This window comes from Oryctolagus cuniculus, chromosome 17 (genome assembly GCF_051225735.1).
Source record: "Oryctolagus cuniculus isolate XC-2025 breed Fujian yellow rabbit chromosome 17, ASM5122573v1, whole genome shotgun sequence".
Taxonomy (NCBI): Eukaryota; Metazoa; Chordata; class Mammalia; order Lagomorpha; family Leporidae; genus Oryctolagus; species Oryctolagus cuniculus.
In genome coordinates this window covers 58,357,196-58,380,893 of record NC_142883.1, presented here as the reverse complement: position 1 = coordinate 58,380,893, position 23,698 = coordinate 58,357,196, and the positions used below count along the sequence as shown (strand labels likewise).

Sequence of the window (23,698 nt, the reverse complement as noted above, 5' to 3'; positions counted from 1 at the left end):
TGTTGAGGCCATTTGGACAGTAAACCAGCAGATGGAGGATATGTCTCCTCTCTCTCTCTCTCTCTCTCTCATCTCTCTCTCCCCCTACTCCAATCTCTCTACCTTTCAAATAAATAAATCTTTTTGGAAGGAGATAAGAAGCATAAGAAAAAAAGCAGAGTTGAGTAAAGACTCCCCAGGAGAGGCAGCGGCTTTGCACATCAGGTTAAGCTGCTACATGCTACACCTGCATCCCGTATCACAGGCCCAAACTGAGACCCAGCTCCTCTGCTTCCAATCCATTTCCTGCTAATGCACCTGGAAAAGCAACAGATGACGATACAAGTACCTGGACACCTACCACGCACTCGGGAGAACTGGATAAATTTCCAGGTTCCTGGCTTCGACAAGACTCAGCCCTCTCTCTCTCTCTTTCAAATAAATGAATAAATAAATCTTTAAAAAAAATCCACAGGATTTGGCACTGAACCCGAGATCAGAGAGATGGAAGAGCATCACTCCTCAAACACAGGCTCATAGTAACAAGATTAAGGGAAACCACGAAACACCAATGTTACTTTGTTATTATAAAGGTCGTGATTTTTCCCCAAGTGACTTGCTCCTTCCACCTAACTACTGAAGTATTGACTGCTCTCCCTTTATCATTAAAGGCTTCAGCTGCATCTCTGAGAGCAAAGGATACCAAATCGAACCTTCTGGATGACAAAGGAGCTTCCTTCCTGCCTTTCCGTCTTGTGAGGCCTCTGGTACTACAGCCCATGAATCTGAGCACCATCAAAGTGTCCCAGCCCTTCTGCAGCTAAGAAAACTTCAGAGGGAACAACCGTGGGAACGTTGACCTTAGAAGTATCTGACACGAGCAATTCTAACTAAAGGCAAACAAGCAAAACTAAAAGCAAACACCTGCCGAGCATCCAGTAAAGGAGCACACGTGTCCCTTTGCCCTCGGAGAGAAACAGGCACAGCTAAGATCTTGCTCTAAACCCCAACTCTCAACAAAGGCATTCAAGTTCCCAGGGATGGCAATCCGCCCCAGCATCCGTGCCTCTTACGCCTCAGAAGCCTACAGCAGACAAAGGCCTCCTAATAGACGGGCAGATTGCCCCACAAACCTCTGTGTTGCACCATTTGTTACATTAGGCAAGAGGCAATGACCTGGGAAGAAGACTTGCAACATGGGGCCAGCGCTGTGGCTAAGTAGGTTAATCCTCCACCTGCAGTGCCACCGGCATTCCATATGGGCACCGGTTCTAGTCCCGGCCGCTCCACTTCCAAACCAGCTCTCTGCTATGGCCTGGGAAGGCAGTAGAAGATGGCCCAAGTCCTTGGGCCCCTGCACCCGCGTGGGAGACCCCAAAGAAGCTCCTGGCTCCTGGCTTCGGTTCGGTGCAACTCTGGCCGTTGAGGCCATTTTGGGAGTGAACCAGCGGACGGATCTCTCTCTCTCTCTCTCTCTCTCTCTCTCTCTCCCCCTTTCACTGTCTGTAACTCTACCTCTCAAAATAAATAAATAAAATTTAAAAAAATAATTGCAACATGGATAATGGGCAAGACTTAATAACACCCTTATATATCAACAAGAAAGACAAAGTACTTGCAATAGCCTGGATGTGTCGTCCTAACATGTGTAAGTGAAATCCTCATCCCCAAGGTGCTGGACTTGGGAGGCGGGTCTTTCAGGAGGACTCGATGGTGATGAGGGTGGAGCCCCCTTGCGTGGGATTAGTGCCCTTAGACAGGGGACCCTCAGAGAGCTCTCTTGCTTTTTCTGTCATGTGAAATTACAGAGAAGCTATCTGCCTGCAACCTGGAAGAAGGCCCTCACCAAAACCTGGCCATGCCGGCACCTGATCTCAGAGTCCCAGCTTCTAGAACAGTGAGAAAGAAGTCACGCAGGCCATGGGAAGTTGCTAGAACAACCCCAAATGACTAAGACAGGACGGCCAGACTGGGAAAAGAAGTGAAGCCCGTTAAGACCCAACAATCATACCCCTTTGCTTTTGCCTGGGTGAGCTGCCAACTTAGGTCCACAACAAGACCACAAATCGGCTGCTTTTACAGCAGTTTTATTCATAATTGCCAAAACTTGGAAGCAACCATGATGCCCTTCAGTGTGTGAATGGATAAACTGTGTGCATCCAGACAACAGAGCATCATTCAGTGCCGAAAAGAAATGAGCTTTTGGGCCATAAAACAATGTGGAGAAAACTTAAGCACCTATGACTAAGTGAAAGATGCCAATCTGAAGTGGCTGCATACCATCTGATTCCAACTGTATGTCATCCCAGAAGAAGACAAAGCAATGGAGACAGTGAAAATGACACCAGTGATGGGCGGGGTAAGCCCTGGCTGGGCTGGATGGCCAGAAGCAGCACAAAGGATGTTCAGGGGAGTGAAACTACTCTGAAGGATGGTATAGTGTGAGCGCAGCAGTGGACAAAACTCACAGCACATATACCGCAAACAGGCCCCCCGTGCAAACTACGGGCTTGGGGGGACAATGGTGCATCCATGCTGGTCCATCAGTTACAACAGGGTACTATCCAGTGAGGGTGTTGGTAGCAGGGGATGTTCCCTGGAAAAGATGAAATATGGGAATTCTGTATTTTCTATTCTACTTTTCTCAGAATCTAAAACTGCTCTATAAAATGAAATCTATGGTTTTTAGAACTGAGTGAAAGATATGAACAGGCAATTTAGAAAGACAAAAACTGCAAATGGTCAATGTGTATTGAGATGTGTTCAACTTTATTTGTAACCAAAGAAGATCCAATTAAATGATGCCATTTTAGGGGGTCAGGGCTGTGGCTTGCCTGGTTAAACCACCTTCTGCGACTCTGGCATCCCATATGGGTGTGGGTTGAGTCCCGGCTGCTCCACTTCTGACCCAGCTCCCTCTTAATGCACCTGGGAAAGCAGCAGAGGATGACCAAGTGCTTGAGCCCCTGCCACCCATGTGGGAGACCCAGATGGAGTTCCAGACTCTGGCTCTGACCCAGCCCTGGCTGTTACAGATATTTGGGGAATGACCCAGCAGATGGAAGATTGTGTGTGTGTTTGTGTGTGTGTATGTGTGTGTGTAGCTCTGACTTTCAAATAGATAAATAAATCTTTTTTAAGAGAAAGATAGCACTTTTCTCCATGGAACTGACAACAGTTCAAAGAAGTCTGAGTCAGGATCCCTGCTGGCCAGGATTCAGATAAGCAGTTGTGTTTATGTGCTGCCAGTGGGGGAGTAAATGGTTATGACTTTTCTCGTTTCACTTTGGCAAGATCTTCCAAACAAGTTGAGCAGTGTGCTCCCCCTTCACCCTCCGTCTACAGGGAGAAATTTATGCCAAGGGAAGAATTGTGGCTGTTCATCAAACTCAGCTGACAACAGCAGAAAACTGCAAATTGCCTAAATGTTTAAAAAAAAAAATACAGAGGACTAAGGCTAAAATCTATAGTACACACATGTAACAGGACACTATGCAGCTCTTAGAAGCTAATGCTGAGGAGCCCGTGTTGCAGGACGGAAGATTTCTCTCTCTCTCTCTGTGTCTCTCTCTCTCTGTCTCTGTCTCTTTCTCTCTCTCTCTGTATCTCTGCCTTTCAAATAAATAAATTTTTAAAAAGCTGCAACACTGAAATTTATAAATTGACATGCTAAGATGCACGGAATGTAACAATGTTATAAAAGAAGTTGTAGGAAAGTAAGCGCATTGTATTAAAAATGTGAATATATTCAGATATATTGGATTTATGGGAAGGTCAAATGCCTAGTGGCTATATACTTAAATTTTAATAGTGGTTTTCTGTAGATGGAGAAATTGTGGGTTGTTTTTTTTTCAGTTTTTTTTTTTTTTCAAGAAATACAAACTTGTGCAATAAAAATAGTAGTGAAACCAAAAAAGAAAAAAAAATCTAAATAGAATAAAAAAAAAAAAAGATTTGGGGTCGGTGCTGTAGTGTAGTGCATGAAGCAGCCGCCTGCCATGTCTGCATCCCATATGTGTGCTGGTTTGAGTCCTGGCTACTCCACTTCTGATCCAGCTCTCTGCTATGTCCTGGGAAAGCAGTGGAAGATGGCGCAAGTCCTTGGGCCCCTGCACCAGCATGGGAGACCTGGAAGAAGCTCCTGGCTCCTGGCTTTGGATAAGTCCAGCTCTGTTCATTGTGGCCATTTGGGGAGTGAACCAGCAAATGGAAGATATCTCTCTCTCTCTTTCTCTCTCTCTCTTTCTCTATCTCTCTCTGCCTCTGCCTCTCTGTAACTCTGCCTTCCAAATAAATAAATAAATATTAAAAAAAGATTTATATATTTGAAAGGCAGAGTTACAGAGGGAGGTGGGGAGAGACAGAGAGAGAAAGAAATCTTCCATCTGCTAACCACTCCCCAAATGACTGCCACAGCCAGGGCTGGGCCGGGCTGAAGCCAGGAACCTGGAACTCCATCCGGGTCTCCCACAAGAGTGGCAGGGGCCCAAGCACTCGGCACACCTTCTGCTGCTTTCCCAGGGACATTAGCAGGGAGCTGGATCAGAAGTGGAGCAGCCAGGACTTGAACTTGGTGCTCATGTGGAGCACCAGCGTCGTGGGCAGTCTTAGCTCAATGCACCACAATGCCGGGCCCTAACTAGAATCTTAATTCTGGTCTGCAATGTATCTACAACCACTGTTTTGGGATGAACTCGGCCAAATTACGTCTCATACAGTGAGTGGGCCATGCACTGTGGAGACAGCCCTTGAGCTGGAAGGCGTCCATTATCGTTTCTTTTTCAGACCACGTCTCTGCAGGCCATTTGTCTCTCACTCCCTGCCTTCTCCTCTAAACAAATGTTGACAGCGGGGCAGGATGGAGTTAGCTAGCGTTCTGGCCCAGGGAGCTGTGTTATGGCGAGCACAGCTGTGGATCAGACAGCAGCCTCAACATCTGTGCTACTTGGAAACTGCTTCCCAGGACGTGAGAAAGACTACATGGTGGCCCCAACTCCTCTGGGGAGAAGAATTAAGACAAAAAAAAATGCAGAGTTTAGCTTTGTGGGTTTGGAAGGTTTATAACAACCATCCCACTAGCATGCACACCTGGGAATCTGATGCATTACCCCCAAGAGCTTTGCAAAAAGGGCTGGAAATAAAGTTGACCTGGGGGCAAGGAGGGGAAAGGAAACCCCAAAACTTCCAGGTGCCAGGAGCTGGTGAGGAATGGGAAAGGGTCCCCCCTTCCTGCACGTGGACCAGGTCTGAGATCACAGATTCTCCACCCCAGACCTCAGCCCACACTCCTGAAGAGCCCCTGAGGACCACCATCCTGCCACTCAGGAATCTGACATTTCCATGTTCCAGGGGTTTGTCAACAAAGTCTTACCCAACCTGGCTGCAGGCACAATGGGGGAAGTGGATACAGACGTCATGAACGTGGGCTTCCCAGCCTGTCCCTGTGCTGGCCTCTCAGCCGTCCACTTAGCAGATGGCCCCTGCTGGCTCTCAGACAAGCCTGCGCATCTTCTGGGTCCTACCTGGTGGAGTTGCTACTGACCAGGAGTCCCAAGCATGACTGAGAATCCCAGGTACCGCATGTCCTACAATAATTCATGAAATCAGAACTATGTAATACCAGAACTGGGAGGTCCCTATTTGCAGAGCTGAGGCTAAGATGTGAAGGGGGAGTGAGCTGGCTGCAGACCTCCATGGAGTGGGTGGCAGATCCGCCCTAGACCCCATGTCTTTTAGGCTGAGCTATTTCCTCCACCGGAGTCACCCAGGGGCTGGTTGCATCCTCACCCCAGTTGGAATTTGAGTTTTAATAAAGCCTGGAGTGCCCATTTTCAAGTCTGAAAAGTGCTTCTGTGAGGCGGTGGTCCTTGACTTCAGAATTCCCAGGGCCATGTGTTAAAAGGCAGAAAGCTGGGTCCCACCCGAACAGCTTCTGCATTTTTTTTTTTTGACAGGCAGAGTGGACAGTGAGAGAGAGAGACAGAGAGAAAGGTCTTCCTTTGCCATTGGTTCACCCTCCAATGGCCACTGTGGCTGGCCCGCTGCGGCTGGCGTACCGCGCTGATCCGAAGCCAGGAGCCAGGTACTTCTCCTACTCTCCCATGCAAGTGCAGGGCCCAAGCACTTGGGCCATCCTCCACTGCACACCCTGGCCACAGCAGAGAGCTGGACTGGAAGAGGAGCAACTGGGACAGAATCCAGCGCCCCGACCGGGACTAGAACCCGGTGTGCCGGCACCGCAGGCAAAGGATTAGCCTATTGAGCAGCGGCGCCAGCCAGCTTCTGTGTTTTCAATGGCTCCCAGCTACAAGGATCTGAATGTGTATTCCCCCCACCTAGTTTGTATGTTGAACCCTAATTGCCAAGGTGGTAATGTGAAGAGGTGGGACCTATAGGAGGTGGGACCTATAGGAGGTGGGACCTAGTGAGGACTCCACTCTCCTGAATAGGGTTAGTGTCCTTGGCAAAGAGTTTCAGGAGCCCCGGCCCCTTCCTTTCCATCCATATGAGAACATAGACTGCACCATCTACAAGGCACAGAACCTCACCAGACACCAAATCTTCTGCTACCTTGGTCTTGGACTTGCCAGCATCCAGAACCGTGAGCATCACTTTTCTGTTGTTTATAAATCTGTCTGCCTAAGATATTCTGTTATAGCAGCCTGAAGGGACCAAGATACCAAACGACGCTGACTCAGGAGACGCAGGGACCATGCTCTGGGCATCTCTAGGTTCTTCCCAGAACGCTATGGGCCACCCGGAGGAGAATGGTGCAGCACTCATCTTGTCGTCATCATAACCACCCAGTTGGAAGAAGCTACTTGAGAAGGAAAGAGGCTTATCTCAGCTCACGGTTTTGAAGGTTCACAGTCCAAGGCTGGGCGGCCCCATTGGTGTGGCCTCTACTGAGAGTGGCAGATGGCAGAGCACATGCAGAGAGGGTCCCCAAGAAGTAGAGAGAATGGTTGGGCCCAATCTGGGCTTTTGTAACCATGAGAACCTGCTGAGGGCACACCCCCAGTGCCCTAAGCACCCCTACAAGGCCCAACTCCTGGATACCATAGTTAGATTAAGTTGCCACCTTAGTACCATTAACTTATGACCTCTGCATTGAGTTCAGGAGCCAAATCCTGTTCAAATCATCGCAAGTAGCCAGTCAAATAGGCACACGGGCCTCTCTGAGGCAGGCCATGGGATGGCCTTCCACTAAGGGCCTTATTCTCCAGATAAGCCTGGGGTAGGAGGGTAAAATCAGAGCTGAATGGAACCGTCTCATCAACCTGGAATCTACGCTAAGCCTACTTTGGTGGCCCGATTCTGCTGTCCTCGTGGCATCCAGGGATATGGACACTTCGCTGCAGAATCTCCCCTACTTAAGGGGGTGATGGCCAGAAGTAGGTCTCGAACTCAAGTCAAGCCTTCCACTCTTGTCTCCTTTGACCCCCCGTGAATGGGGCAGTGAACAGGTCACAGATGACCGACCTCCCTTACAAATGAGAAAAAAAAAATGGCAGAGGAGAAAGTGAAAAGGGTGCTGACCTCCTTGCTGACAAAGCTAGAATGAGAAACTATTTCTCAACTCTGACTTCATTAATTGTTCCCCTGCAGTAATTCACTGCCCTTTTGGGTTCTGTAGGAGAGAGTATAACGAAGGTGTTTCTGATCAGAGTCCAGATGTGGCAGGGGCATTGCTATTCCAGATGAGCAGCAAAATACCATTCCCCTCTCTTTGCACATAAAACGGAGACACGCACACACACACAAATATACCTACACCCACAGCCATAGCGCTAAAACATATTGAACTCAGCACCAGCGCTGGAAGGATCAAAGGCTTTCCAGGAAGAAATCATCCCCAACAAGGGGAAACCTGGTACTAATTTAACCCTGCATTTTGCCATTCATGCAAGTATAGGCAGTGCCAAAACTTGAAAGTGCTATGCTCTGAAAGTACAGGTTTAAGTCAATTTCTTCAAGTGCAAAATGCCTATGGAGCACTTAGTACTTTGTGGGCATTTGCAAATGACTGCATTGCTTTGAAAATTACAATGATAGATGGTTGGGAGTTTTCCCAGGCTAGCCCACAAACTCCTAGTTCAGCCACAAGCTGCCTGAAGTGCCACTTACCTCTAGAACAGAATCTTGGGAGAAAGACTGCACTTGAACTTCTAATTCCAAGCAAGGAACACAGGCCGCTCCCTATAATTGTCACACACTCTCTTTGAATGGCTTGCTTGCTTGCCAGTCTTTCCCTCTTGTGGGTAAGACAATAGGAAACACATCTGTCTTTGCAGCCCTTGTGCAATACCTGATACATAAAGACAATTAATAGATAAACAAATAAATGCTATCCCCAGGATCCGGAATGTTCTTCCTGCCCCCCACCTGCTGAGCAAAAAAAAAAAAAAAAGACTTGGGGAATTAAAAATGAAACCATAAACTCTAGAAATTATAAACTCCATTGAAAGATTGGGAGATAAGCTTGTAAATACATTTCCCCTTCTCGCCCCCCCCAAAAAAAAAGAAACAAAGAAAAGAAAAAATAGGAAAGAAAAGACAAGAAAATTAGCAAGCGCCACCCCTTGCGACACCAGCATCCCATATCAGACTGCTGGTTTGAGTCCTGGCTGCTCAACTTCAGACCCAGCCTACTGTTCGTGCACCTGGGAAAGAAGCTGATGATGGCTGAAGTGCTTGGGTCCCTGCGTGAGAGACCTGGATGGAGTTCCTGCCTCATGGCTTCAGCCTGACCCAACTCTGACAGTTGGGTGAACCAGCAGGTGGAAGATCTCTGTCTCTCTCTCTGTCACTCTTTTGAATAAATAAATAAATAAATAGAAAAGAGGGAAGGGAGGGAGGGAGGGAAGAGAAGGAAACAGAAGGGAGAGAGGGAGGGAAGAAGGGAGGAGAGAGAAAATCAGCAGTGGTTCATGGAGCTCAGTAGCTAATAGGAGTTTCAGACAAAGAAAAGTAGAAAATCAGCAGCAACAATCATAGTAGCATCAATAAAATCTTGCAGCAGACACCCACGAAATGTAAGTGTCCAAACAGAAAAGGGACACTCAAATATATGAAATGCCCAGGCAAGCTACAGTGATATTTCAGAACATAAATGACAAAGGGAACTTACAAAAGCTGCAGAGGGTACAAGTAGACCACATCCCAAGGGCCAGGGTTGAGAATGGCTTTGAACTTCTCAACAGCAACACTGAAAGACAGAAGACCATGGAGAAACAACCTCATCATTCTGAAGCTTAGAATTCCATATACAACCAAGAAATCACCAAGGAAGCAGTAAGATACAGGAGATAGGAGACAGGAGAGACATGGGAGGAGAAGATGTGGGAAGAGACGCAGAGTAACGACCGTGCATCACATCCAGGTGATGACTGGTGCACGATGGAGCACAGAGGAGGTCACTATGGCTGGGACTCTGCTGTCAACATCTAACCTGGGGGCCGGCACTGTGGCAAAGTGGGTAAAGCCGCTGCCTGAGGCGCCGGCATCCCATATGGACGCCGGTTCCAGTCCAGCTGCTCCACTTCCAATCCAGCTCTCTGCTATGGCCTGGAAAAGCAGTAGAAGATGGCCCACTGCACCCACATGGGAGACCCAGAAGAAGCTCCTGGCTCCTGGCTCCTGGCTTCAGATTGGCACAGCTCCAGCCACTGCGACCAATTGGGGAGTGAGCCAGCGGATGGAAGATCCTGCCCCACCCCACCCCCTCTCTCTGTGTAACTTTGACTTTCAAATAAATAAATAAGCATTTTTTAAAAATCTGACTTGGACAACTGCTGGGGATCACGCTTCAGTATAACAGGGAACTAAAAAGGGAATTCAACCTAGAAGAAAGAAAGACGAAGAGAATTCCAATGATGGGAACAAAGAATTCAAAGGAAGAGCTGCATTGTACTGACAGGGAAAAGGAGAAGAACACAGAATTGAGATAGGTAAATTCCTGATGTAGTTGATCTGGTAGAAAACTTTGCTGAGAAGTTTCTGGAAGATTTGGGACAACAAGCAGTAAATACCAAGGGAACCAAGCCAGTAGAGCTTTGAGTATGAGTGAGTGGGGCTCACCTGTAATCCGGAAGTTACAGCCTGCATGGAGATCCACTTGGCCTGAACTTGGACACCTAATATCTAAAAGGCAATCTCAGTCTCACATCTCAAGACCCCACGTGGTGAAATATTCATAAGACAAATGTTAAGTTCAACAAAATAACTATGAAGGATGTTTAGCCGAGGATAAACTACACACCGAAGTCATTTCACCAACTGGGATAAGCTGAGAGTCTGCAATGCCTCTTTGTGTTCCCGGAAGAAGCTCACACCAGGACAAAGCTGCCTCTGGTTTTGGTCGAATGATGCACTGCTTCAGGGAGGCCAGCACAGAGGGCCCTGGGGACAGGAACCAAGGCGCCAATGGGCATGTGGCATAGTGGTGAAGACACAGCTCGGGACACACATATCTGAGGTCACAGTGCCTAGAGTTCCAGTCCTGGCTCTTCTCCCAATTCCAGCTCTCCGTTAATGCACACCATGGGAGGCAGCAGGCCATGGCCCAAGTACTTGGGTCCCTTCCATCCACATGGGAGACCTGGATGGAGTTCTGGTTCCTGGCTTTGGCTTGGTCCAGCTCCAGCTGTTGCAGGCATTAGATGAGAGAACCAGTGATAAAAGATGTCTCTGCCACTCTTCTTTTTCTCTGCCTTTCAAATAAAGTTAAAAGACCTGAGATGGTCTCTAGGTCATAAGTACAAATCCCATCTTCAGAGGGAAGATGTTGCCTTCAGAGCAGAGGGGTTGTGGCTGTTAGCCTGGGATGTTTCCACCCTCTCTGTTCTTCACTGAGAGCCACCTTGGGCAGCCACCGTCACTCAGGACCGGCGCTGGCCAAGCGGCTGTGTCCTCTGCACTTCTGGGTTTATAGGGCTACAAGGTGATGATGTCTCCCTGTCCACGGTTCTGTGTGCGTCATCTCCACAGCTTTTGTGAGAACTGGGGGTCTCCTGTGTTAAAGTCTACTCAGCACTTTCATTCAAACCCGATGAGCTTTTTAGCACTCAAGTATATTCGTCTAGAAGATAAACGTGAGACACGGCCATCAAGACAAAGCCACTGTCATGTTCTGTTGTAGCCGAGGCTCTGACACAGCTCTTGTTGCTGCTTGCTGTCTGATGCTCACACCCTGTGCAGGCTCCCTCCACGCTGCAGGGAGCGGACCTCTGTAACCGTGGTGGGGGTAAATATTATCTGACCCCCGAACCTACCTGGGAATCTCAGCCCATGGTGCCAAGACAATGAAGAGGTTTTTTTTTTTTTTTTTTTAAGATTTGTTTATTTACTTGAAAGGCAGAGTTACAGAAAAGCGGCAGGGGAGGGGTGGTGTCTTCCATCTGCTGGTTCACTCCCCAAATGGCCACGACAGCGGAGCTGTGCCAATCCGAAGCGCCAGGAGCCAGGAGCTTCTTCTGGGCCTCCCACACGGGTGCAGGGGCCCAAGGACTTGGGCCATCTTCTACTGCTTTCCCAGGCCATCGCAGAGAGCTGGATCAGAAGTGGAGCAGCCGGGACTCGAACTGGTGCCTATATGGGATACCAGCACTGCAGGTGGTATCTTTACCCACTATGCCACAACGTCAGCCTAGACAGTGAAGAGTTAATCCAGTTATGGTATTTAGAGGCTGAGCCATTGGGAAGTGATTGGATTGGTTAGGTCATTATCATGTAGCCACAGGACTGAATCTGGTGGCTTTTTCTGGAGAAAGTCAGAGACAGCAGGCACAGTCACACACACTCCCCGTCTCTTACCAAGTGACCCTTTTGCACCTGCTCAGGACTCTGCGAGCAAGAATGCCATCACTGATAGGGGCCCCTAATCTTGGGTGGAGAATCTCCAACAGCAGGAGCTGAAAGAACGCCCTTTTGTTTATAAGCTTAGCCTGCCTCGGGCATTAGATCATAGTGATGAGGAGTTGACAGTGATACAACCATTGTGACCTTGGTCCTGCTGTCTCCCCAGCACTGGGAGAAGCTGCTCATGTGCCAAAAAGCCCCTCAGGCACTCTACAGAGAGGTCCACACAGCAAGGAATGGGCCTTTTCTGCCCCCACAGTCACGTATGCGCAGATCCCCCAGGCCTGGCCAAGCCTTCAGACAGGTGCAGCTCTCACTGACAGCATGACCACACCCTCATGAGAAACCTGGGGCCAGAAACATCCAGCCAAAGTGCTCTTGAGTTCTCGAGCCACACAAAAGTCTGTGAGAAGCAGCTCTGAGCAACCAACACCCTTGCTGTAAATAGAAAATGAAAAGAGGCTTGTACTATCAAATCCTACTTGTGACCTCTTCCCTACAAGAAGGCTCTGAGCCTAAGATATACTATTTGGTAGTTAAAGGCAGAGATTAGCAAGAACCAGGGTTAAATACTAAATCCAAACATGTTTTTTTTTTTTCCTTAAAGGTAAACAGGAAGAGAAAAGGAATTGGAAAGTGATGCCTCCCTCTGTGGTGCAGTTCTTTATTCCAGTATCTTTCAACAGCTAAAATGATTTTAGGTACCAGCAACAAGTGGTACATGCCCCCATACTTGTGAGAAGCCAATGGAGAAAACATCTGGGAAATGAAGTCATGCAACCCCCAAAGTTTCAAGGCCCTGCTTTGAGAATCCCTAACGGGAGACCTTAGCTGTAACCCCTGTCTCGCCTCTGTCCAATGCAGGGTGATCCAGATGATGCCTTATGACTGACAATTCCAGGTGGGAGCCCAGACAGACCCAGATTCAGAGCCCCAGCAGGAAAACAGAGCAGCTCACAGAAAGCAGTCGGCAGAGGGGCTCCCTGCGCACCCGCAGCTTAAATATTTTCATGTGTTCTCCGAAGTGTCAGATGTGTTTCTTCAGGATTTGAAAAATACCTTTAGTCACATGCTCTAATCAAGAAATGAACCAGCATCCCCAAGGTGCACACCCAGCGCAACTCTGATCTTTGCAAAAAAAAAAAAAATCAAGGCTTCAGCCTGAGTCATATCCAAGCCACAATAATTAAATACCCAGGAGCAGAGGCTTGAAAAGGGTGCAGTGTGGGCTCATTCCAGCTGTGCATTCTTCACTGAGTATCAAAGTCACCGAGTTCCTTCGTGCCTGCCAAGGAGGCTCCGTGCCCGCCTGGGCACTTGGTCTGACCTACAGAAGACTAACCTGCTGGACCTGAAATTCGGAGAGAGCTGAGCTAATAATTTTCCCTGGCTGCCTCATGTTTGAATGGCCATTAACCAAGTCTCTGTGAACACATGTATAACCCCAGCAACATTTCAGCCCAGTGTCATTTCCACCACACGTCCGCTGAAACCAGCGAGGTGTTTCCCGCAGAGTGCCCTTGAACTCCACAGCCTAACACACACTCCAGAGGTCAACCATGGGACACGGTCATTTCCTCATTGGTTGATTTTGGTGGGAAGAGGGGAACATTTTTCCTCACTGAGAAAATGATATTTGGGATGATGAGCTTCCAATCTTGGCTTGACTTTTTTTTTTTTCTGTATGTAGGGAGAAACAGAAACCACCCAATGAGGCTAAAGTTAAGGGCAGCATTTGTAAGATTTAATTTGGTAAATACAAATAGCAATCATCAAGGGAATGTCAAAGGAACAGAGCTGACAAACAACCGCAAAACCAACGGGAAGAAGGGGAGTGGGTGAAATCAAGAAGAATAAAGGGGGAAGAGATGGTAGAAGAAAACCTTCCCTTTTTAATGTCTCTCAATCTTTTCATTAGGTCACACTCAATTTCTCATAACAGCATATTCTTTTTTGGACAGCCATGGTGAAATGGGCAGATAAATCACCCAACTCTGGCCCCACCTGCTGTTCAGAGAGGAATTCACCCAAGGCCAAATGGGCCCACAGAAGAGGTGCACATTGTCCATGCCCTCCCTCTGTCCACAAGACCCAGAAGGAGTTCAGATCTTGTTGAACTCTGAAGGGGATCTAAGTGGGTCTTCAATCACATGTTGTCCTGATCGGTCCTAAAAGGTTAAGAGAAAAAGCCCACCAGCTTGCTGAAGGCCAGGTGAAGGCTGTGTCTGTCACCTGTATGAGGAGCCACAGACTTCCTGTAAATGTCCTCCCTGCTTGGTGCAAGAAGGGACCGGCGCCTTGACGCAGTAGGTTAATCCTCCGCCTGCAGCGCCAGCATCCCATATGGACGCTGGTTCTAGTCCCGGCTTCTCTTCTTCCCATCCAGCTCTCTGCGATGGCCTGGGAAAGCCATAGAAGATGGCCCAAGTCCTTGGACCCCTGAAGCCATTTTCTGCTTGGTCCATCTTCTACTGCTTTCCCAGGCCATCGCAGAGAGCTGGATGGGATGTGGAGCAGCCAGGACTAGAACCGGCGCCCATATGGGATGCTGGCACTGCAAGCTGCGGCTTTACCCGCTACACCACAGCACCGGCCCCACAGTGAGTATTTCAATGGGACCAATCATAGGTGAGTCTAGAGGTTTCTCTACAGTCTAATTAACTTCCAGTCTGATAGCCAGGGCTATTATGCACAACTGCATGGACTGTGCCCACAGGGGCAAGCAGTAGCTGAAATCCAGCCTGCACCCCGCTTTCCAACCTATACACGATGGTGCAGGTGTGTACCCATCAGGTGGAAGGGGTGATTTTTCCAATGCACATCTTGGTAAGGTGATGCATGGGCTGGCAGTGGCCTTGCTGGCATTTTCTTCCGTCCTGGAGATGGAGAGCATCTCCAATGACAAATAAGTGAATTTTCTATCATTAAGTAGGATGGGGGTGGCAGAAAGAGAAAACCTTAAGAGAACATCTGTTGCAGAGGCCATATATATGCCCGATAGACACGCAGCAGAAGGGGAGAGAGCCACGTCCATACCTCACAGTCCTGGAGAAGGAGAGCAGTGGGGCATATCAGCCATGAATTCACCTGTGCAAACCCGAGACCATCGAGTCTCGGCTGAGAGCCGGCAGTTGGGACAAGGACAGAAAGCAACTCCTGTGAAAGCTGTTCTTTGTTAGGGAAGCACCACTTTCCATTGTCCTGAGACACACCCGGGGCCACTGTTCACCAGGGATGTCACCATGCTTCAACGGCAGCAAGACCTCTGGGCTTTGACCCATGCAAATCTCAATTAGCCAAAATTGTTCAGCTGTGGCCGGGCTCCGTCTTCCTTCAAACACCTAATTGTGTGAAAGCCACATTCCTTTAAGCCTCAGCCCCCACCTCGTGGTCTGACCCTCCCATCCCCCAGCCTCTCCCCGAGGATGTCTCTAGCTTTGCTTCTTCCCTTAATGAACTGTGCCAATCATTAAGAAAATTCCACCGCCGCGTTATTACTCTTGGCGATCCTTCACTCATTAGCCAGTGAGCCAAGAAAATGTCCCCATTTATGGGCGCTTCTAGCTCCCGCGTCCAGCCAGGCACTTCAAGATCCCATCAGCCTTTCCATCCACCCCGCTGAGAAAACAGTCAGGCGAATGCTGGAGAAACATAAAGGGATGTTAATATTGTACTGAATAACCGTAAGCAAACCTGAGAGCCAATTATTATGCATCCGTTCCCTCACTTTGGGTCTCTTTCCCCCTAACCTCTGGGGAATAAGTAATTGCAGAGAGAGTCCCACAGTCTAGGGACTCACTTGGATTCCCCAGCGGTGAACTCTTCAAAACATACACACGCTGTTTCTGTTGATGGGATTACATATCCCTGTTTAGCTATGACTGCTGGAGTTCTGGCAGGAGGATGTGCTGATAAAAAACCCAACTAAGATCTCATTACTGTGAGTCATTTGTGGTCATCAGACATCACCCCCGAAGTTGTAGGCAGTGACCCCATTGATGACATCAAGGCAAAGATCCAGGATGTCACAAGGAAGTAGAAGCTAAATACACCCTCACTGACTACACCATCCAGAAAGAATCCACTCTGAGCTGACCCAGGCTGCAGAAAATCTAAGTTCCCATCCTTTGTCTCAGGCTTTGGGGGAGGGAGAATTTCCTTTAAGAACCCTAATTATCTTTGATACAAACAGATCGAAATAAGATATTAAGAACATGCTGGCCTTGCCTTTTGCTCCGAAAACCACGTCTCCTGCTTCTTACAAAACCACATCAGACAAATGAACTCCCCACTGCATAAGCAGAACTGGAATTACATTAGGCAAAGAAAACAGCGCATGCTAATGTTGCCTATTCGCACTGGGCCACTTTGGTTTCATTCTCTGTCCCTTTATGCAAAGCAAACAAGCAGCTTCTTCCGTTTGCTCCATTCCCTGATTAAATTCTGCCAGTTGACCGTGTCAAAAGAAACCTAGAGGCTGTCCACATCAGGTTTGCAGGTTGGCATTTAAGCTATTGGTCCTGGTGAGCCAATCACTTCCTCCCAGCCATTTGCCCAGTTGACCCCGTGCTAGGAATGGGGCTGCAGCAAGACTCACAAAAAAAGTGAGAAAACAATGTGGCAGGTGAGAGACCTGATGCAGGGGCTGCAAAGTCTTCCACAGGCTCTGCGTGCTACTGGGGTACCCAGAGCTACCTGCTGATTCCCAGAGGCTTGTGTCATTGGAGTGCGGCTATGTGGAGCCCCTCTCCCCCATGCCAACACTTCACATGAAGCATCCAGGAAATCACGTACCCCAGAGAAGCCAAACCTGCGTCAGCCGAAGCCTGCAGAAAAGCAGAGGAGTGAGAGAGAAGCTGGGAGAAGTGCTCAGGCTAGAAGGTGCCTATGGGTAGAACTGTCATGATGTGCTGGCTTCTCCATGCCTTCACCCCCCCTTCCAGAACCGCCTGGGCCAGCAGCGTCAGCTTCCCCAGGAGATTGTTGGAAATGCGGACTCTCTTGGGCCCCAACACAAGCCAGTTCATCCAAATCTGCATTTTAAGAATGTGACACTGGTGGCGGGCTTTTGGCTTAGTAGGTAAGACATGGCTGAGACGCCCACACCCCATATAGGAGTGCCCTAACTCTAGTCCTGGCTCTGCTCCCTAATCCAGCTTCCCTAATGTGCACCCTGTAAGACAGGAGGTGATGGCTCAAGTACTTGGGTCCCTTGCCACCCATGTGGCTGTCTTGGATTGAGTTTTTAGCTCCTGTCCATGGACTGGCACAGCCCTGGCTGTTGTAGGCATTTGGAGAGTGAATCAGCAGATGGGAGGGCGCTCTCCCTCTCTCTCTCTGTCCTCTATCCCTCTAAAATAACTACATTAAAAAAAAAGTGATTCCTATGCACATCAGAGGTTGAGAAACACTGATCTAGACCACAGTCAAATTAAAAACAAACATTAGCTCCAGGCCTCTAGGAAACTAAAGGTATAGAAAGGAAGACTAGCACTGTGGTGCAGTGGGTTAATGCCCTGGCCTGATGCGCTGCCGGTGCAAGTCCTGGCTGCTCCACTTCTGATCCAGCTCTCTGCTATGGCCTGGGAAAGCAGTGGAAAATGGTCCAAGTCCTTGGGCCCCTGCACCCGCATGGGAGACCCAGAGGAAGCTCCTGGCTCCTGGCTTTGGATCTGCGCAGCTCCGGCTATTGCAGCCATTTGGGGAGTGAACCATCAGATGGAAGACCTCTCTCTATCTATCTCTCTGCATCTCCTCTCTCTGTGTAACTCTAACTTTCAAATAAATATTTAAAAAAAAGGAAGGAAGAAATGAGAGGCAAAATATGCCAACAGCATGGACATTAAGAAACATGTTGTGAGCTATAAGCAGAAAGAAAAGATCTGAAGGCAGAATTCATCCACCAAGTGGGATATAGGCTGGCTTCCTTTTTAAACCTGGTATTGCCTTTGGCCGGCGCCGCGGCTCACTAGGCTAATCCTCCGCCTTGCGGCGCTGGCACACCAGGTTCTAGTCCCGGTCGGGGCGCCGGATTCTGTCCCGGTTGCCCTTCTTCCAGGCCAGCTTTCTGCTGTGGCCAGGGAGTGCAGTGGAGGATGGACCAAGTGCTTGGGCCCTGCACCCCATGGGAGACCAGGAAAAGCACCTGGCTCCTGCCTTCGGATCAGCGCGGTGCGCCGGCCGCAGCGTGCCAGCCGCGGCAGCCATTGGAGGGTGAACCAACGGCAAGGGAAGACCTTTCTCTCTGTCTCTCTCTCTCACTGTCCACTCTGCCTGTCAAAAAATAAAAAAAAAAAATAAAATAAAATAAAATAAAATAAACCTGGTATTGCCTTTTGTTCTTCAGGCTACAGATAGGACACACACCTACTCAAATTCAGACAACTTTCTCTAATCATTCCTCATCAGAATTTCCCAGAAACTTCGGGGCTGGCCTCTCTCACTCACGTTGCTAATGTCCACCTGCAGGTCAGTCTTCCTAAGACATTTCTGACCTTCATCATCCCACATTCTGCTCACCGCTCTACAAGGGCTACCTGCAAGCACAGCAGATTGAGCTCACATGCTTCCCCCATACTCTCTGGAAATCTCATCTAACAGACAAAAAAGATTGGGGAAAAAAATATATAGAGGAGGCCAGCATTTTGGCTCAGTGAGCTAACCTGCAGCCTGCTATGCTGGGCATCCCATATCTAGGACTGCCTGTCCAAGTCCCAGCAGCTCAGCTTCTGATCAGTTCTCTACTAATGCACTTGGGAAAGCACAGGAAGATGGCTCACGTGCCTGGACCCTTGACACCCACGTGGGAGACCCAGATGGAGCTCCGGGATCCTGACTTTGGCCTGACCTCTGTCCCAGCCATTGCAACCATTTGGGAAGTGAACCAATGTATGGAAGACTCTATCTACCTACCTACCTACCTACCTACCTACCTATATCTATCTTTCTCTCTGCCTCTATCTCTCTGTAACTCTGCCTTTCAAATAAATAAATAAATCTTTCAAATAAATAAATAAATCTTTTAAAAAATGTTTTTAAAAGAATGGGAAAGCCCTCATTCTAGAACAAAATCTCAGCACCGGTGGATGACTGTGAACCACTCTGAAAGAGGAAAGAATTTCCGAGGGGTGGAGAGCCAAGCGGGAGGCCAATGAGGGGCCAAGAAGAGAGAGGCAAGAGAAACCGCGTGCCTGAGGCATTGTGAAAAAATGGACACAAACACAAAAGACTCCAGCCTTTCAACACTTCCCGCTCCGGCAGGAAGAGGCTCCATCAGCCAAGGACGATGCTAGAGCCATAATCAAGGTGCTTTTACCTCACATGTTACCATTGCAAATCACCCCTCCCTTCCCATTCATTCCTGGCAAATACTCGGAGAAGCAATTTGGGCAGGTGCGATAGATCCATTTCACAGATGAAAAACTGAGGTTCAGAAGCCCCAGATGACTTGCTTTAGGCCCAGAGCCCGGTAAAGGGCAGAGCACAGCCTGAAATCTTACAGCACAGCCCAGGGCCCCTGCATGCGGATCCCCCAGCAAAGGCGGTGAACGCAGTCCGGGTGCAGAGCCCCTGAAAGCAATGCTGGGAACTCAGCTCCCGGATTCTACTCAGTTTCACAGCTGATTGAGAAAGGAATGTTCCTTTCTGCCCGGCTGGGACAGCTACTCCACACGACAAGGGATATTGGCAGGAAGAACACGCCACAGACGGCACCTGGGCAGCCATCCCTGGAGGGCACTTAGGGGTCAAAAGACTCCTTACCCAACGTGCAGTGGCATAAGCTTGAACTCTCTCAAAACATCAGGGTGGATTCCAGCGCCCTCTTACCATTTGGAACTCATTATCCCAGGAGCGCGTAGGAGCGGAGCATGAAAAGTTAAAGATGGCTTTGAATGATGATATGGCCAATTGATCCAAATTGGATTATTAAGAAGGGAGCTGCAATCTGAGGCTAGTCCCCGCTGTGCTTGGGGAAGATGCTGGGCGGAGGAACTTGAGAGACTAAGCCTCAGATGCCTCCGCAGGAGCCGCCCCAGGGCGGGGTTTTCTATGCTCTTGCGCGGACGGACGCTTGTGGTTTGGATAAGCCAATCCCCTGGAGAACCGTGGAAAGCTCCCTGGCATGGTGACAGGGCTGATGTCCACGAGGTAATCCAGCTAATGGGCCTTCTTTTCTTCCATCCCTGAGTTTGAGTCTTGCCTCTTGGGGGATTGGTTCATTTATGGCTATCTAGGTAGGGCAGGGGGGCAGGGGGAGGCAAATAGGAAAATACGTGTGGTCTTTTCCAGAGATGCGTGCCGACCCCTGCAGCCTTCTGGTTTGGGTCCTAGTAAAGATTCTCACGTTTGGCAAGGACAATCTCGGGCTTTGAGAGATAATCAAGTCTTAATTTCCTTGCACTGGAGAGACTCTTCGGCACTTTTTTTTTTTTTCTTTCTTTCTTTCTTTAATCAAAGGGAAATGAGGAAAAAGAGATTAAATAGTTTATGGGAACTGAGCCAACAGAAAAGGTAGCAGAAAATATTAAGAAATAAAATGAGGTTGATAAAACTGGTGGCAGTTCCAGAAAAGCCTCACTCACTGTGGACTTTGGCAGCTGGAGGGGACCATGAGCTGAAAATTCCAGAAAAGCGAGATGGGCATTGAGCTTCATGATTAAGGCACCATGTCAGGGCCAGCACTGTGGCCCAGTGGGCTGAGCCACCGTCTGCAGCGCCAGCAACCCCTAAGAGTGTTGGTTTGAGTCCCAGCTACTCCACTTCCGATCCAGATCCCTACGAATACACCTGAGGAACATCGGAAAATGGCTCAAGTACTTGGGCTTCTGTACCCACCTGGGAGACCTGGATGAAGCTCCTTGTTCCTGGCTTTGGCCTGGCCCAGCCTTGGCAGGTGTAGCCATTTGGGGAGTGAATGAAAAGATAGAAGGTCTCTCTCTCTTTCTCTCTCTCTCCCTCTCCCCCACCCACCACTCAAATAAATAAGTAAATTCCAAAGAGCAGGAAGCTGATCAGAGAACTAGAAAAACAAGGAAAATAGGCAAAGGAAAGGCAGTAAATACAGTGGAGCAGCAAGGACTCCAAACCTGAAGTCTAAAATAAATCACTCAAGGAAGCAACTGAGACGCAAAGAGACAAAGCCAGAGCATCCCTCAAGACAGGGGAGACCTGGGAGTGGAGGAGTCTCCCAGAAGCATCCAGAAGCCCTTCGCTGGATAACACAAAGTATGCGGTGGTCAAGCCCTGGGATGTTTCCGCCCCGCCATAGCCATCAGTGCATTCTCCTTGCTCAATTATCTCTCTATTAAGTCCGCCTGACACACAGCACACAGGCTCCCTGGCTGGCCACAATCTAAAATAAACACAGGGGAGGAAGTGCTTGTGATTGTACTGGGTTCTAATCACCCAAGCCTCTCGTGGTCCAGGGGCCTCGCTATCAGTAGCCGCGGAGCTGAGAGGCAGACCCGGCCCAGTTAATCCCTCCCTTCACATCAAGTGGGGGTCTCCCAGTAGAAGCTATAAATCTTTACTGCTCCTCCTCCAGACCCCAGCTCATTAGAATCGCTAGAGACACACTGAGGGTTTAAGAACAGGTCATTAGGCACACAAAGGACAGCAGGAGCCACTTGCTATCTAGCCCCACACTGCCAAGGGCCGGGGTTGGGCGGGGGCACTTCCTGGGATTCCAAGACCCAGAGACCCTCAAGCCCAAGCTCAAGGTCATGGGACTGGGACAAGATGAGGGATGGATAGAGCTATGCGGAGTACAGAGACATTCCTGAGGGTTCCTAGGCTCCCCCTACACACATACACACACACACACACACACACACAGCCTCCTTCCCACTGGAGAGGGGGCTGAGAATGAGACATCTTCCCCAAGGAGGAGGAGAGACAAGACCCCAGGGATGGATTCTGAATTCCTGAAGCGAGAGAAGATGCATTCTCTTAATGGAAGTTCTTCACCACTGCCTGCTTCACTCTATAGTAGCCTCCAAGCCACCTGAGATGGAAAACGTAGGGTCCCTTCTGACAGCCCCCAAACCTCCTGCTCCCTTTGCAAAGCCTGTCAACCCTTATCCGGGAACATTTGCTATGCCCTCTATCCGCAGTGTCCCAAGCCTCAGTTTGGCTTCCTGTGTCTCCCCGATGGAACTATTGTGTGATGCTTTCTTGGTTCATGCTGGCAATTTCCAAAGGCAGAGATTTCAGATCACCTGGGCTGTCTCCTCCATATGTATGATTGAAATCTACACCCTTTTTTCTGGCATCAAAGTCTCCCCATTATCCGGCTGTTTTGCTTACAATTCTCCCTCAAACACAGCCTTCCCTGGGCTGGCCATTACACACACACACACACACACACACACACATACACACCAGGCCTTCCTGCCTCCCTGGCTCTGCCCTGCCAGTCTCTCCACCTGAGCTGTCTTGTCCAATATGGTAGCCATGGGTTACGTGGGGTCCTTGGACATTTGCAGTGACCAGTCCAAACCGAAAAATGCTGTTAAAAGAAAACACACACTAGCTTTCAGAGATCTAGAAGAAAAAAAAAAAAGAATGAAAAATATTTCATTGATTTTTTTTTATACCAGTTACATGCCGAATTGACATGTACTAAAAAAATCAAAGATTTGATGCAAAAAGAATGTGAAATAGCTCATTGTTGTTTGTAAGTGGGTTCCTGGTTGAAATGTTCAAGCTTCAGATAAAATGGGCCAAACAAAGCATTTCATTAAGTTTGATTTTACCTGTTTTCTTTTACTTCCTGATTCAGCTGTTAGACATTTTAGATTCTGTAAGTGGCTCCGGTGTGTGGTTCACAGGCATTTCTGTTCAACAAGGTTGATCTACAATGACCATTGTCCCTAAGCGTTCAAGACCTGTCTGTTCTTCAAAACCCAGGCTGAACTCATTATCCATGAAGGCTTGCAGCACCAACATGAGCCAGAGTTGATTTTTCTCTCCTCTAAAATTCCCTAAGACTTAACTTTCATCATATATATAATTATTCTGTAATATGCCATGAGCCCCTCAAGGGCAAGAAGCATTTCTGATTGATGTCCCAGCTCCAGTGTTACATGGTGATTAGAAGCGTATAAGCTTTGTGGCAGGTGTTTGGCCAACCAGTTAAGACACCTGTGTCTCCCATCAGGGTACCTGGGTTCAATTCCAGGGTCTGACTCCTGACTTCAGTTTACTGCTAATCCAGATTTTAAGCGGCAAGCAGCAGTAAAGGCTCATGTAATTGGGCTCCTGCCCACCATGTAACAGACCTGGATTAAGTTTCTGGCTCCTGGCTTTGGTCTCAGCCCAACTCCAACTGTTGCAGGCATTGAGGGAACAAACTGGTGGGTAGGACTGCTCTCTCTCTCTCTCTCTCTCTTTCTCTTTCTCTTTCCCGCTCAAAAATTTTTAAAGAGCATACACTTCTACATTAAGATACAGCTAGGTGATACTGGCTAAGTTACCTAACTCTCTAGACCTTGGTTTGCACAACATAACTAAGGATAATAATACCTGTTTTATAGGATTGCAGCCAGAATGAAATTAAATGAATATAGACAGAGCATTTAGCACAGTTCCCTGAGTGGAGCAACATTAAGCGTATTCGTAAGAAGTCATGATTATGATCTATGATATTAACCCTGGTTCAGGTTAGGCTCTCCAGAGAGACAAAATCAACAGGAGACATGCGTACGTGTGTGTGTGTGTGTGTGTGGAGATTTAAAATGAGATTGTAAGGAGTCGGTTCACAATATCATAGGGACTGACATCTACCTATAGTGCAGACCAAAAGGTTGGAAATCCGGGAAAGAGTGGATGCTGCAGTCTTGAATCTGAACTCTTTAGGACA

General features: G+C 48.5%; 1 long non-coding RNA gene across 7 annotated transcripts in view; it reads right to left on the bottom strand.

Moving 5' to 3' along the window:
• LOC149121254 (uncharacterized) overlaps positions 1-20,678 on the bottom strand; it is a 69,312-nt gene extending 48,634 nt beyond the window's left edge. For 5 of the 7 annotated variants that reach the window (XR_016223609.1, XR_016223606.1, XR_016223612.1 and 2 more), the window contains exons 1-2: positions 19,666-20,061; positions 9,110-9,187 (exon numbers count right to left, since the gene is read on the bottom strand). This is a non-coding gene — a long non-coding RNA (uncharacterized LOC149121254). Of the gene's footprint in view, positions 1-9,109; positions 9,188-19,599; positions 20,062-20,420 lie in introns of those variants that run through there. The other 2 variants (XR_016223611.1, XR_016223610.1) reach the window with 2 other exon arrangements.
• Positions 20,679-23,698: the final 3,020 nt, after the last annotated feature.